Source organism: Cuculus canorus, chromosome 19 (genome assembly GCF_017976375.1).
Source record: "Cuculus canorus isolate bCucCan1 chromosome 19, bCucCan1.pri, whole genome shotgun sequence".
NCBI classification, from domain to species: Eukaryota; Metazoa; Chordata; class Aves; order Cuculiformes; family Cuculidae; genus Cuculus; species Cuculus canorus.
Genome location: NC_071419.1, coordinates 3,701,058 through 3,717,673, shown reverse-complemented (window position 1 = coordinate 3,717,673; position 16,616 = coordinate 3,701,058).

Genomic DNA, 16,616 nt, shown 5'->3' with positions numbered 1-16,616 from the left:
TTCGTGCCCTTCCTATGCTGAGAATTCCAGAACTGTAGGATTCCAGGTGAGGTCTCGTGAGAGCAGATCAGAGGGGCAGAATCCCCTCCCTTGCCCTGCTGGGCATAGTTCTTTTGATACAGCCCAGGACAGGGTCGGCTTTCTGGGCTGCAAGAGCCCATTGCTGGCTCATGTTGAGCTTCTCATCCACCAGCACCCCAAAGTCCTTCTCTTCAGAGCTGCTCCGAATCATTATCTGCCTAGCCTGTAACTGGGATTGCCCCAACCCACGAGCAGGACCTTGCACTTGGCTTTGTTGAACTGGTCAACTTATCCTCTACAGCCAGATTTCTTGAGCTTTTGGTTATCCAGAGCACGCAAGGGCTGTAAATTACCTTGGGCTTCCCATTTTTTTTTCCTGGTCTTCTCACTCCAGCAGTATTTCAGTCTTGTTACTCTTACCACTCCGGTTCTCTAGCTCTAGATGTTATAAAAGCCATCCCTGAAGGTCTGTGGGGAGGAGGAAAACCCAGCAACCATGAAGGGAAGGAATTTGCTCTTTCCTGAAGGGCACGCTTGGTATAATTATGCCAGCCAAATGTGCACAGAAGTCCTCAGTAATTGCTATGGTAATCATTTCACATGTGCGGGATTTTTTTTTAGGCTGAAGTATAATTACAGCTAATTGCTGTTTGATTTTGTTCTTGTTTATATACCCATTAAAGGAATTGTTGAAATGTCTTTGCTAAAAGATTTTATTCTTTCTCTTTTTTCTCCCTTTTTTTCTTAAAACATGCTGGAAAAAAAAAGAGATCATGTTGCAACACTCAGAGTTTATGAATGGCCATCAGCTCTCCAGTGATCATACAACAAAGAGCCATGGTAAGTCCTCAAGAACCTGATGTTTTCCCAGCGTTGACAGTGCTTAAATTTGCCCATCTAATGAGAATTTGCAAAGATCTTGGCTCTTTGTTAATGAAACCCTTTTGGGCAAGAGGCTGAGCTTGAATTCATGTGGGGAGTTGGGAGGATCTGAGCTGTTTGTTGGAAGCAGGGGAAACGGTGCTCTCAACCAGGCGGTTTGGTGATAGGAATGAGTTATACTTGTGCTGTGTGCTGCCCATGGGAAGCTGGCCCAGGTGAACAGTGTACAAAATCCACCTCTGAAGGCCTTTGTTTTCAGAAAGGGTCAATGTTTTGGAGAATCTCATTGTTTTTTCTTCCTATCCCACACTGATTTTTACGTTTTACCCACCTGCCGGAGCCAGCAGAGAGGGCTGAAGCCGTTGGGACTCCGGCTAGGAATATCTCTTGACTTGGCTGGTACCAGTATCATCACTGATGTTTTTCTTCTCAGATCTGGTTTTTAACAAAGATTTCCCAGGGCACAACTTGGAGACAATTAAACATGAAATGTGCTCAAAGTTTGGGGGGTTACCATGTTCTAATGGCCTGTGGCGAGGCCACAAGCTTCCCTTACAAATTCATCAAAATGTTAATGTGTGTGCGCTTCTTGAGACACCCTTCAGGATGGCTTTTGCAGGTTTTACTTTTCTATTGGAAAATTGGCTTTATGTTAAGGTGCTGAGCAGGCTTTAGGAAAAGGAACGGAAAGAATCAGTTTTCTCCTGAATGACAGAAAAAAGCATTCCTATTTCTAGAACTGGGAATTGATGCTAAAATGTGAAAATATTTTTCATGTTGTCCATTGAAACGCTTCGGGTTCATTCAGCATTTGTCAGATAAAAATCACACAAAACACATGAAGAAACAGAACCATTTTTTACGGGGCTTTACTATTTCAACAGTCATTTTTCCTGGAGCTTCTCCCTTACTGTGTGCTTCGCTGGAGCACTTGGCAGAAGCTCACGGACATGAGGTGGGCAGTGCTCAGCAGAAAAGCTGCTGAAAGAAGTGAAGAGGGACTTTTATGACTCCTTTAATGCTGGAAGAGGTGCCACGGGAGCGCCTTACCAGGCGCTCCTACCTCACCGAAATGCAATGTTCCTCTGGAGGAAGGAAAGGCCATGGCTCACAAAGGCTGTAATATTCTCATTCCAGAGCATTGTATCCTTCAGAGGGGACCGAGGCCACATGAAAACAGTCTTGACTGTGGTGAGCCACAAGCAATCGCTCCAGTCCCTCATCAGCCGCATGCAAAACGCAGAGCAGGGAGTGATCACAGAAAATGCAGGATTACGTTGCTAAGGGATGGGATGGAATGGAAAGAGCAGGCTGGTGCCATCCCAGCCCTTTGCCTTGCAAAACGGGGAGCTTGTTTGCTCTATTTTTTTCCCTTTCTATTTGGCTTCCGCCTCTGCTCCAAGGAGCCAAATTAGCTCATGGTCTGAGGCTCTAGCACTGAACATGAGCAGAAGCAAGCTGACAATGGCTTGAAATAGAAGCAGAAATAGAGCTGTTTACCATCCTGTTTCACTTTGACACTTCAAGGGAGCAGGAAACAATTTCACGGCACGGGCACTTGCACAACAGCCACCAAAAGCCCATCTGAAAGCATGACTGTTTTCTATGTGGCAGATGCTTTACAGTTGCTGCTTATATCCATTCTGAAATGCTATGGGTGGGATGTCACCTGCTCCATTTTGGACATCCCACCAAATCCACTGGACACTAATGAGTCGATTTCCATGGTGCTACATTGCTTTCACTGACCAGAAAGAGGATGAGAGCCCAAATCTCAACTAATAACCTCTCACTGATGCCCATTTTATTCAGGGAATACAAAACAAAGACTACTTATCCCTAATTAAGATGCCTTTGAGCTGGTGACTGCATTTGAAAGCTGCTGCCCCTCTGCATGGATATGTGGTGTATTTTTAACCAGGCTTTTCTGGGGAGGATAATGACATAGCGGTGCCTTCTCCCTGCAATTTTGTGAAGTCTCTGTGTTTGGAAGATGATTTTCAGCCATGGTGCTTACAAGCTAAATAGTAGGCAGAAGAAGAATGAGCTCTTGATTAAAATGTCTAGACAGCCTTCTGTATTTTTAGCTCCTAATTTAGAGGATCTAGGTATGGAGGGATACACATCACTTCCGAAATATAATCTGTTGTTTCTTGACGGTAGTAGGACAGTTGTCATGGTCAGCCCTTAGCAGTCGGGGATATTTGGTGTTTTCTTGGTTGCCCCAACAGCTATGGAAGAATAGCGACTCCCTTTCCTGCAAAAAGAGGAAATCCTCATCCTTAATGATACCAGAGAGACTTGTAATGGTTGAAGTTTGAAGTGCTATTAAATGGGATGTATTGAGCCATCACATGACTTTTGAAGACTGGGGTTTTCTATGTCTATTGAGGACATCCTTCTAGCTTTTAGACGGTTTGTTTAGCTTAAAATTCCTAGCCTTGAGTTTAGGACTGCCAACATCCTTCAGAATTTCTTTACCCAGCATCTACCAAACCCTCTGAAGGGAAAAGCTGTCATGCAGGAATGAATGTTCCAGGGGACTCGATGTGGCAACTGTGCCTTTCTGTTTGAACATCAGCTTGTTCCAATTCAAGCCATGCTTGTAGTATCCTAAAGTCACAGCAAGTTTGCTGTTGGGCCGGGAGCTACTGCTGCCAGGACATGTTTTTTAATGGTGTGAACAAACTCAACATAAAAGCAATTTACTTTGCCTGTAGAAAAGCATCACGATCCCAATCAGCTTGTGCTCCAGATACCTGTGACAGCACGAACCCCACCTTGATTAGTAGAAGCATCAGGTCCGCATATACTCCACTGCAATTATCACTGCCGCTCAGCTTGATTTGGAAATCAACTTACCTAATAGCCCTATTATTTAAACTTGTTGAGCAGACCAAAAGTTGAGTCTGCAGTTTCCATCCTCTGACAATCAGCCTGAGGGTTTTTAGCATTTGCACCACTCAGGCGTGTGTTTGGTTACAGAGGCTCCAGGCAGCAGGAACTTGCTGCCAGACACAACTTGATTGAAGAACTCTACAATTATTGGCCTCTTGAATGCAGACACAGTCAACAGCCAGGGTTAATTTTGCTGGGAAAGAGGAGCTGAAACTCTTTGGACTCCACTAAGAACATAAAGTGACATTTGGGTGTATTTTGTGAGATCTAGAGAAAACAGGTTCTGGAGTGTTTGGGCAGAAAAATTACTTCTGCCAAAATCTATTTCTACAGCAGATGAACCTGACTGTGAGAGGCATGAAGCTGGTCGAGGTAGGATGGCTCGCTCAGCACGGCGGAACACAGGTTTCCAAATGACTGCTCTCTAATCCAGTGAACTAAACAAAGAAAAAGGAAGGGAGACCCTAACTGAGACATAATTAAGTTTAAATTGTTTCCTAAAAGGCCTCAAAGGACAAAAATCAGAGAAGCTTTTTGGTCCTTGCAGAGGAGCCTATTTGCAATTGCTCCCAAGATCGGTAGCATTAAAGAGAACACAGGATAAGAAAAATGAGAACTTCCGTGGCTTTTAGCATCCTCTGTTCTGTTGGGCCTAAAGGCTCTTTCTTTTCAAGAGATGGTTCAATCCTATGAATGTGTTACCAGCATCAAGAAGGGGATGGCATCGCACATCTGGAATAGTGCTTCATGATAGCTCTGTGGAGGTGGTGGAACTTGGAAAAAGTTAATGAGAAACACAAGCTTGCAAAAAGTGGGTGGGGAAAAAAAGGGTTAGAGATACAGTGGTCTGCATCCAGATCACAGGAACATTTAATGACTCAGTGTGTGCTGATTTTTGAGCTAGAGATGTTGTCAACTCCTTAATGATTTCTCCATCCATGGGCCCATTAAGATGGGTTTAATGTACTTAAGATGTGAGTCACTATTCCAACCCTTACGAGGCAGAGAAACCCAGGGGAAAAGATTAAATGGGTCCTTATTATGCCTGTACATGACTAATGCCAGGAACTCTCTAACTGTGTCATCTCAAGGGTATCATTCAAAACCAGCGCGGGAACCCTCCCAGTGCCACACCATGCTGGTGGCTGCTCAGCCTGTGCCACAAAGCGAGGTTTATTTTTGGATCTGAGTCTCCCTTTCAAGGGCCACGATCCCTGCTCCCACTGCCCAACAGCATCCTAGGCTTCTTCCAGCCCAGGATCGTTCTCGTTCCTTGGATGAGAGTTCATTTCAAAGGCAGACAAGGCTTCCCACAGCTATTGTCCTGTGGCTGTCTGCATATTTCAGCCCTTCACTATCCCTGCTCCCAGCAAACATCTGATCAGAAGCTCTGAACTTCATCTGAAAGCACACAAATTAAACTTTCAGCTAAATAAAAAGCCTCCCTCTCCAACCTTTACTGAAATACTCTTTAAAAACAAATCCTTATATATTCTAAACTCAAAAACATCTGGGTTTCCAAGCCTCAGGAAATTACAACTCCCATTCTGGAAATAAAATACATGTTTGCTCATATATCACATTAATTAAACCCCGTAATATGGAAAGAGGTTGGTAAAATGCTTTCCCGATGGCTGGTGGATTTGCATAGCAATTTATCATATTAGTAATTGCTATTATTATTATTTTATTTTTGCTCATGTCAGCTGTGTGTAGAAAAGTAGCATATTCTTTGCTGATCAAGAGAGAAAAGTATCTGGTCTCACAGTGGTCTGATTATTATTTATATGCTCTGTCTTGCACCGGGGAATCCCAAAGAATTGTAGACGTGCCGACTTATTGATTGTAGCATGTGATTTTAGCAAGGAAGAGATTTTAAATTGAATGATGACACCAGTAATATATAAAACAAGCTATGACAGACTGAAGACGATGCAGATGTGTCCTCCAGTCTGCTACTGGAAGGGCTGTGGTTAAGCTCCCCCCTTCAGTCTCAAGGACACCTTCCCATCTTTCTCTGTTAAGCGGTGGATGGGGAAAGCCCTCAGAGATGGAGTCTACTCGGTGCTACCATTCTTTCTCCTGAGCCACGGTCCTGCAGCTCCTGGCCCGTGCGCAGGAAGGTAGGAAATGCCACATCAGAAACATTCCAACTACTGGGGAAAACGTTTTGAGGACAGGGAAAACTGCAGACTTCTGTTGTTCTTCGTGGGTTTCACATTTTTTCCTAGTGAGGTTCAGTGCACAGAAAACCACCGTGCGCTCTGCGGTCAGCCTTTCTACCATAAACAGAGCAGTCGTAAATTGTTCAATTATTATTAGCTTAGTTATCGCTGGGAAGGTTGTCTTAGGCTCCTCCAAGAGGGCTAAATCAAACAACCTTTGGTTGCACAAGCTTTTGACTGGTCGTGTGTTAGGATGAATGCATGAATGCATGGCACTCCCATGACATGCACTGACTCTCATCTGTCCTTCCAGACACCGACCCTTCTTCCCCCTCGGCCAGGGGAAGGGTGACCGGGCAGTCATGCCTCCTCGGAGGAAATTATTTGCAAAGAAATGGGTTGAACTTGTGGAGTGTGAGCAGAATCCAAATTGTCTCAGACTTCAATCCACGCCTTCATTCCCCAGTTGTGTCAGCCCATCCTAAGCTGAGGAAATCGCTGCCAAAGGAAATCTGGACCCAAATTTTGAATTCCAAACTCTGAAGCTGAAAATATTTGTTACAAGAAATATGACAAAATTAGGGAAGTTTTTCATGGGCATTTTTTTCTGCCTGCATACAGCTTATGCCATTCAGTGAAGACAACATCAACACCGATTTTGTGAAAGATTTTTAGAGCCTTTTTCTGTGCCTATGCCACAGGAAAAAGGCATTGCTTTGTTACGAACGGACTTTATGTAGAGTGTAGAAAAAATGCAGAGCAAATCCAACTTTTTATCCTCATCCAAAGAGCATCCATCAAACCAAAGTTTGGACTGGAAGCAGCTGCGAGTCTCTGCCTGACTGTGGAGTGACCATCCCACTGCTAAGGGAGGAGGATTTCAGCCTCCGGAGTCCTGCCGGGTGGAGACTGCCAAGAAACGTGGCAGTCGGCAGCAGTAATCTCCCTGCCATGAAGATCTGCCACCGCGACAGCTGGTAGTAGTGTGTTTGATCAGCATGGAATTGCCACTGGTTGGGAACGTGTCCTGTATCCCAGCATCAATTCACTGACCCTCCGCAGCCCGAGCAAGGATTTCAGGGCTTCGACTCCCTCGGCAGCCCGGGCAGACTTCATTCTCTGCAATTAACAGCTATATTATTGTCAGCTGAGTAACTCTATACTCCATATGTGCAATGTAGGGGATCTGGTGACAGCTACCTCGTCTCACAAAGCAGGGGATGTTGAGTGAGACAAAACATCCCATTCCTTCTCCTCTCTTGTTAAAATAAATGTCGTACACTCTGATCGGGCTCTGCCTACATGCACGCAGCCAGCAGGAGAAAATCAAACATCAAAAGGGGAAAAAAAAAAAGAACCCTAACAGGATATTGACATCAATAGGAGTTCTGTGGATGGAGATGAAATACAAAATTGAGTCGCAATCCGGCTGATAGAAGTTAAAGACACCGTTAACCCTTAAGCAGAGCTGTTGCTGACGTGAAAGGGAGGAGACGTGTTAAGGCTCAGTGCTACTGGTTCTTACATAGGCGCTTGGGCTGTGCTTTGCTCGGGAATCTGGAGGGAATTTGGCATCTAAATCCCTTGGAAAGTTAGACACCTAATGTCATAAGTTCCTTGGGAATCGCCACTTCTCACTGCTACAGATCCAGCACGTTAAGGGGCAGAAACTCAGTTTCCTTCATTTTCCCCTTGCCATCATTTTCCCATTGCTTCTTTTCTAATGGTAAGAACTCTCTGTGTCAGGGAGGAGGCAAAAAAAGGATGACAAAGGAGAAGGAGAGGAAAGATGGAGGGTGACATTTTCTGCCAGGGCTTTTAGTTTGGGGTGTTAAATTTAAAAAAAAAAAAAAAGCACTGGAAAAGTTCCTAATGGAAAATTCCTGGCAACTTCAATGTCACAACCTCTGACCCTTGGTCACTTCGGTTGAAAAGCTGCAGACACCCTGATGCGTTCCCAGCACTGTGGTCTGGGCACTGGATCTGGATCGATTCAGCTTTGCAGAAGCAAAGCTCAAGCTGGTAAATCAGACCCTGGATCCGGTTCTGGAGAGTCAGCAATCCAACTCCGCTCCTGCTGGCTCGGACACCCCAACTACAACCCCCACCCAAAGACTGTGCCTTAACGGGACATAAACCATAGCTGCAACCTGAAGTCCCTCACATTCATATCTGTTCTTAGAAAACTCGGTTTTCTTAACATCTTTTCTTTTGTTTGCTTTAGGAAATAATCAGGTATAGAGTTTGTACTAAGAACTGGCTTTTCTTGCACATTTTTATCTGACAGAACAAAGGGATTTATTTGTGCAGTGAAGAAACAGCAAAATGTCTTGTAAAAGGCACGCTGTAATTCCATTTATTTGAAGTTGTTTCTAGCTCTGCAGCAGCCCCAGATAAGTTAAGGAGTTGCAAGTTCAGAAGGGATTTTTATCTCGCTGCCTGGAAAAGCATCGCCTTGACTTTATCGTTGGAATCTCAACATGAGGCTGTTGTTTAAATAACAGGAAACGAGAGCTGGTCACCCAGGGTCCAAGTTTGCCCCAGGATCTGGAATGAAAGCCTGGTTGTCTAGCGGGGGACCCTTCTTCCCAGAGCACATCTATCCCATGGGCTTTTGTCCCATGGATGAATTTGGGAGAGACTTGTAGGACCTGTCGTTCTGTGGGGTTTGGACGTGCCCTCCGCTTCACGGGACTTCAGCTCAAAGTGTAAAGCGAAGCTTTGATGGAAGAAAGCAGAATAACTCCATGCTGAGGTTTCCTGGACTACAGCAGGGTGAGCAGGTCCCATCCCTGACACGGACAGACATATCCCCACCAGGACTTGGGTTTGACTCTCAATTGCTCTGTCTGCTTGAACGATGCCAGTTGTTAACCAGCACCACTTGCTTGGCCTGAGCTGACCCTGCCCGTACCTGGAACCAATGAAGCAAAGAGGCCACGAAGGCAAAGGGGTTGTTATTTAATGTATTTTAACCCCTGAGCAGTGCACCCATCGTCAGGCTGGTGGTGGTGTGCACCCCGGAGGGGAAAGGCAATTTGTTTGCACCATCACTCTGAGAGGCAGTGCTTGGCAGCTCCCTGGGTGTCGATGCTTGGACTGTGACCACAGGAGCTGAACCTCCTGCCTTCAGGGTTTGCTGCTTCTTACCTTTAGGTTTTCAGCCTGCATTTCTTCTCCCATCTTGTTGAAACAGCCTTAGTTATTGCCTGTTACAGCAGGATTAGGACAAAGCTGGTTAGATGCGGGATTTTTTTGCATGTAAACTCAGGTAGAAAGCAGTTTCCATCCCTGCGCTGCTGAGCCTTAGCGAGCATCACAGCTGGGTTTGCATTTGAACTTCCCTAGAGAGATTTTTGGGACAAAATGTGCATGTCCCCTGCTAGGAGGGACAGGCAGGAGGCTGTGAGTGCTCAGCTCCGAGCAGGATGGAGCGAGGGGTGCGTTATTAGTCTGGCTCTGTCTTTCAGAGCTGGGATCCTGGCCATGGAGTATATCACAAAGGTGATGACACGGGACATATGGAGCTGTGTGTTTCACCATACATTTTCTAAAAGCTATTTAATGCATTCCTTCGCACCGAGTAATGGGTTGGAAAGGATCCAGCTTTAGGGATGTTTCTGTAAACACATCATCTCTTGCTGCTCTTCTACCTCTTTTGCTGCGAGCAGAAGGATGTGGCGTTTCCCTCTCTTGCTGTGGAAGGCTGGGATGTTGCTTAAGATCTTGCTGGTCCATTAAAGCACGATCTTTAGTTCTTACTCAACTTTCAAGTCAGTGAAGTCCACATCAGAAAACCTCGTGGTCTGTGGCGTTTCATGTAGTCTGTGCCTTGAGGAGATGATTTCCTAGAAGCAGCCTTCTATTCCTCCAGCTATGAAAACATTCCCGGTACATCCTGTATGTGGAGATGATTATATGCAGCACATACACCCATTAGCTTGTTTTTTCTTGCTTTTTAGTTGTTTGAATTGTTACCAAAGGTAGGTGACATTTCCTCACAAAGCTTTCTCAACAGGAAAACGCAGGTTCAAACATCATAGAGAGCTTTGAAAAGGTGTATTGTACCTCCCTATTTCACCAGTTAGAAAAAGACAAATATTCGGAGTTATTTTGAAATAGAAAGTTGTTAGAAACAAGATCTATATTTCTATAGAACAAGCAAGAAGAAATATAAGATATGCTGAAAATATCCTTTAGGTTGGGATTTTTACTTAAAAAGAATAAACACTTTAAAGCTTGGACTCAAACCTGGGTGCTTTGCCCATATCCAGGCAGATGTATTTCACTTGGGGAGGAGGAAGTGATCAAAACAAAGTTTAATTGTTTTCTCCACAATTTCTAAATTGCCAAAAAGCCAAATCATCATTGTTTGTCACAGTCTGATATTCAAATCCACTCTTAATTGATCCTAAAACTGCCCTAACTGCTTATTTCCCACAGAAGAAAATCTCCATGTTGAAATTTTACAATGGGAGTTGGTAGGAAAAAGTATTCCTTGACTGTGATGGGCAGGAATCAGCCTCTGCCCCCAGCACCTTGGGGATACCCAGAGCATCCTGGAGAATGTCGCTGAAATTAGACATTCAGCACTAAAACTGATAGAAAAGTATTAGCTTTACAAAATAATTTGCCTGTAAAATGCAAATATTTTCAAAAAACCATCTTTTTTTGGGGGGGAGGGGGAATGCTGCCAGGGGAACGGTTCCTGGATGCAGGCTGGGATATCCAATGGAAACAGGAACCATACTGGAAGCACTGGGTGAGAGACTCAGTACCTGCCTCATCAGGTCTAAGCCACTTGGGGAATCTCACAGGGTCCCTCCACCTCGTTTTCTCCCCTTGGATGTGCTCAGCTTTGTCCAAAAAGAGACCAATCAGGTAGAGCAAAGGAGCCAAGGGTGATTTGAGCTGAGTCACCCATGTGGTGCTCTCCCTCAGAAATGGGATGATGGGTCCCCTTCTCACTGTGAGGCGGATAGAGAGCAAATGTCATAGTTGTGACTTTGCTGCATTTCTTGCTCTCCTGCCAGCCCAATTCAGCAGTTTTCCTCATGGCAAAGAAATCTTTCTCACAGCCTTTAACTTAACATTTTTGGTCAAATTTTCAGAGCTTAGACTTTATTTTCCTACCAGTTTCTGGCTCTGATCCAGTCCATCATATCTGGAAGAGTCTTTACTCAGCAACTCTCCAGTTCTTTTTTTTTTTGTGTTTGTTGAGTTCTCAGTCTCCAGGACAAATACTTTCACAGCAAGGCAAAATGTAAGAGTTATTTGGAAGCTACAATGTCGAGTGCCTTCCATGCTCACACAAAGGACCATTGCTGCTCTGAACTCTTGATCAAATGATCCAGAGCAAGAACCTCGTGCTGATGCTGCACCTCTGCCTTCCTGCTCATGCAATGGACTTTGATCACAGCTGCAATCCTGACAAATTTCATCTACTTGTGACCACTGAGGTTCTCCCACGAGTTAGTGCAAAGTGGGCAGAAAGGGAGAGGGTGACTCCACTGACCCTAATTAAGAATTCATAATTAACATAAAATCTCAAAAATTCATTCTTCTGCAGTATTCAACACTTTTTCTCCTGAAATGCAGACTGAACACGTGTAATTACATATGATGAGGGTGGGGAGGCCCTGGCCCAGGTTGCCCAGAGCAGTGGTGGCTGCCCCATCCCTGGAGGTGTTCAAGGCCAGGTTGGATGGGGCTTGGAGCCCCTGATCCAGTGGGAGGTGTCCCTGCCCATGGCAGGGGGTGGGACTGGATGGGCTTTGAGGTCCCTTCCAACCCAAACCGTTCGATGATTCTATGAATTAGAGCAAAAGTGACGTGTCTGCATTCAGAGAGACATACGAATAAATGCAGTTTGTGTTCAGAGCAGTTTGGAGTTAAACCTAGGGGCTCAACCAATGTATTTCCAATTTTATCTAAATGTTAATTGGAGTCTGAGAGTTCTTTGAATAAAGGAACAAGGAAAAAAAAAAAAGTGTGCACAATTTCATCCAATTTCCAGAAAGTACTGGGCATGAGAACTGGTCTCCCACTTCAATTTTTGTTGTGAGAATCCCTCACTGTGCAATGCCTCTGTTTCCAGATATTATTAACAGAACTGGAGTGTCCTCCCATGTGTTCTGGTGGAAAGGAACTATAAATCAAACATGCTTCTGGGATGATTGCAAAACCTCCATGAAATTTGACTCACAGTCTAAAAATGTGCTTGTGGAATGACTGTGGCTGCATCACGTAGGTGCTGCAAAGCAAATACAAACTGGGGATCCTCCTCTCCCCATTGATGCTCTTTCCTGCAGTACATTGCCACGTGTTTCCTTCCCAGGGGTTGCAGGACACTGAAAGTGTCTCTCCAGGAACAAGCAATGTTCCTCTTCATCTCTGCTTCCACCGTGACAGCAAAAGAATCACTGGAGATGGGATCAAAGAGGTTTCTTTGTGCTCCTGAGCTCTATTGCTGTGGTGGAGAAGAAAAAACCCAAAAGCAAACCAAACCAACACTGTTTTCTATGACCCTCCGCTGGCTTCTGCTTACAAAACCCCCTGGTATCTGTAATGATCGGGTCTCTGATTGAGCAACCTTTAATTTGGGATTTATTAAACCTACATGATTTCCATGAACAATCTCAGCACAGAAAGGAAAGAGGAGTCTCGCAAGAACATCTTCAGCTTCAGAGTTACAACGTGTTCCCCAGATGCCATCACATCATCTTTGATAGGAACGCCAGCCGGTTTAAAAGAGGGCAGGGGCATTTGGCTAATTGAAACCACTGCGTTATGATAACCAAATGTCCTACATCTTTTGCATCTCCCATAGATGGCAACGCATACTGAAAAAAAAAAAAGAAATAATAATGCTATGTCCGTTTTCACGGAGAGATCAAAGAATCTCCTGGAAAGAGGAGTCCAGTTGTCCCTTTAATGCATCTGGGCTGCAGACAGACTCTGGAAAAGCCTATTTCGTTCATTCACGAGGCAGAGGAATGCTGTCTGGATGCTTTGAAAGTGCAATGGCTGCTTAAGGGAGGGAAAGGGTCTGTGTAAAGGGAGCTGTGGGACCTCAATGTGGCTTTTGTGGCCGACTATGCCACAAAACCCATGCCGCGCCATGTGTCTTCTTGCAATGGGGTCCTCTGACTGCGCTGTGCACCTCAGCAAGAGATGCAGCCGGCGCTGTGGCATCCATGACACTGACTGGGGTCTGCAGCCAGAGATGTTTGGCAGCTGGGGAGTAGGATATGCACTGTAGTAAACACAAAAATAAACATATTCAGTGGTGTTGGGAGACCAATGCTCTCTGTAATTCCTGGGGTACTCTGGAGCGAATAGCCTTCTCCACACTAATCACTGGAAAATTAAGCCCAAGGAGCCAGTGTACTCCTGAAAGCCTCTCAGCAGAAATATCTCTCTTCATCCAAACTGTGGCCTCTGAGATAGCTCTGCCCCTGCTTGCTTTCGGCTTGAATTTGGACTGGAGTCCATGGATGCAGTGAAGCTTTCTCCTCAGCAAAGGAGATGCTGTCTGGATAAATCAGAATCATCCCAGCCCTGAATAAAAAAAACCAAACCAAAAAGGCATGTCCCTTTCGGGATCGCCCTGACACGTCCTTCTGCAGAACATCTGCTCCTGCACACCCAGCTGCTGCTGCTCCCGCCAGGGATGCTCCTCACCTTCTCTGCTCCCGAGGCTCCGCCTGACCTGAGTGGAACCCCTAATGCAAAGGCTTCTGTCTCTAAACCAGGGAAATAGCTCCTTATTTATAAGTTATCACTGTTTGTGCCATAAGAGAAATGGCAGCGCCTGAGAATCAGATGGTTCCGAAGGAATCTCGCCGTGTCCCTAAAGGGATGGACCCAATCTCTCCCCTCAAAAAGGCAGACAGACACCGGCATGACTGCAAACACAGCTCAGACAACCCGAGTCCCCTGCTGTAACCTTGGGAACTGCTCTTTTTCCTCATCACAGGATAAATCCCGTCACAGGATAAATTAAACATAACGTGTACATAATTAGAGCAAATTAGAAACAGGATATGGAGAGGAAAGGAGAGATTTGTTCCTCTGATGCAATCTGACCCCACTCTGGATGCCTCTGTCCTTCGCTCATGAAGATACTTCTGAAGAAAAGGGGGTAGGTTTGGTTGGTTTTAGAAGGCATCTGATTGCACCATATGGTAAATATGTATTTTTTTCATTCTCCTGGGAGGATGCCCTGTGAATCACCTAACGGGGCTTTATTGCTTTCTTCTGCATCCCTGGCAGAAGTTTGGAGTGCAAAAATTGTTTTGTTTGCATTTATAATGAGGCATTTGGAAACATCTGTCAACAGCTCAGCTTACCAACCAGACAGATACTCTGTTTTCATTTACGGGTATTTTAAATAGCAATTAAAATTACAGACCATCTTCTCCTTGTACAGAAATACAGGGTATGACCTCTCGAAATCCGGAATAACTGAAAGCAGAGCTTGCTCCTATGCCTTGTAGAGCATTATTCTGAATACAGAACATAACAACAACAAAAAAAACCCCCTTTATTAAATGCATAACGTCGAGTGGATATTTTTGCTAAACATTTATGAGATATTGGAAAATTCAGCTCCAGCCTTCATGTTTCATCAGCTGCAGCTAAATGCTTCAGTACAGATGGACCGAGCTCAGATGGCAACCTCGTCTGTGGAATTTGTCTCTGCTCTGGACCATATGCTGCTTAGAAGTAAAAAGGATGCAGAGCTCGCTTTGAAGTTTGGTTTGTGATGCTCTGCGGGCGGACGGGTGCCACATGGAGGCTCAGACCTTCTCATCTGCATGTGACCGACCTGTGAACCGTATCCTGGTGACATGGCAGGGACGTGATGTTGGCAGTCCCGTCGGGGCGTATTCATGGAGACACATCCTACCAGGAGTGTTCCAGGGAGCCTTGGACATTCACATTGGGACTTTGTGATGCCATTACTGGGCCAGTGAATGACACAGATGGGGTGTCACCAGGGCAAGGCGTGCTTTGACGAGGAAGTTAGCAGAGTGAGAAAGCTTTGATAGTGTGGGCTGAACATTTGCCTAAGAGCAGGCAGTTTTTCTTTCTGGAGAGTGTGAGAGCTGAGCAAGCATCTTCAGCAAGAGTCTTTGCGAGTTTGCGGCTGAATTTTATCTCCTCCCTGAAATGCTGCTGCTCTGCATGTAGAAATTAGTCTTCTTTATGCCTTCCACGTTCCCATGACACATGCTGTTGAAGGTGCCAAGCTCTGAATGAATAACATTCTCCGACTGCGCATCAGTTTTACCAACACCTGGTTAGGCAGCCGGCAGAATCCATGTGAGAGGAGGATGAAGAGTGCTCCTAGACATGTGCCTAATTGCTAAGACTTAGTTTTTATTCTCAATTCAGCTATGACAGGCTTGGCGCACACTGGCAAACTAGGGATAAGGCTGCCTTGCTCCAGCGCAGAAGAGCACTTTAAAGAGCCCCTCACTGAGTCCCCAAATCAGAGAAAGGATCTGGGGACAAGAAGATATCTGTGAATGCTGCATAGAGGCACAAACAGCTGTTGGAGAAACCGTAAGAGGAGGAATAAGTAAATTCAATCAAGCTGTCTTTGCTCAGCAAGGTGTGCCATGACTGATATCTCACATTTGCTCCTGGACACAGGGTGTAGCTCATGGCAAACTCCAGGAGACCTTCTCCATTGGCACCAACTCCATCACACCGCTGTCCTTGCAAAAGGGCACGCAGTAGGGCTGGGTGGCCTCCATCCCACCCCGCACTGCAGTTCCTCAGGCCCCAACTCCCTGCCCACAACAGGGACCACGCAAGACCTTCAGAGAGTCCTGTGCAATGTTTACGTTTCAGAGACATATGTTTTTAAAGATAGCAGATGTTAGAGAACGTTGTTTGCCAATTCTTTTTGGTTTAACCACTGCTCTGGGAGCTTTTCACGTATTTATTACCTTTGAATGCAGGAGTGTGATATCAGCCTTCGTGGAAATGCAGTTTACTGATACCTCTTTTTCATCTTTCCCTCATACTACACAACGTTCTCTTCCCAACCTCCTGGCATCATCATAGACACTTGGACCTGCGTAGTGAGGGCGAAGCCGGATCCTTCCCTTCCCACTCTCACCATCCTGCTCCCAGCTCCTTCCATCTCACATTTCCGCACTGCTCTAATGGAGCAGAGAGGCATTTTCACTGCACACACAGCTCTGTGTCTCTTTTCCTTAGCATTTGTTTTTCCTAGATATACACGCGTTTGTCCACAGCCATTTCTACAGTCAGAGATGCTCATTTGGCATCACATGTGGAAAGTTTTAGACATCTGATCAGAATCAGTACAAGCTTCTGGGAGCTGCTTGCCAGCTGAAGGCAAAAGAAAAGGCCAATATTAAAAAGAACTTTTTCCTTAATAAGCAGAAATACTGCAAATATAAACACTTCAAAATGCTATTGACCATAGTTAGAAAGTTCTAGTGAATCAATAGAGCCTGGAGGTGAAAGAGTCAAGCAGAGGCAATGAAATAAAACTTTGTGGTTTTTACTTTCAGTGTTTGTAGAGATCCAGGCTTTAAAAAGCTGCCTCTCAATCTGCATGTCTGATTTCCTACCTGCAACCTAATTGTGTTTGCTTTGGGCCTGACCCAA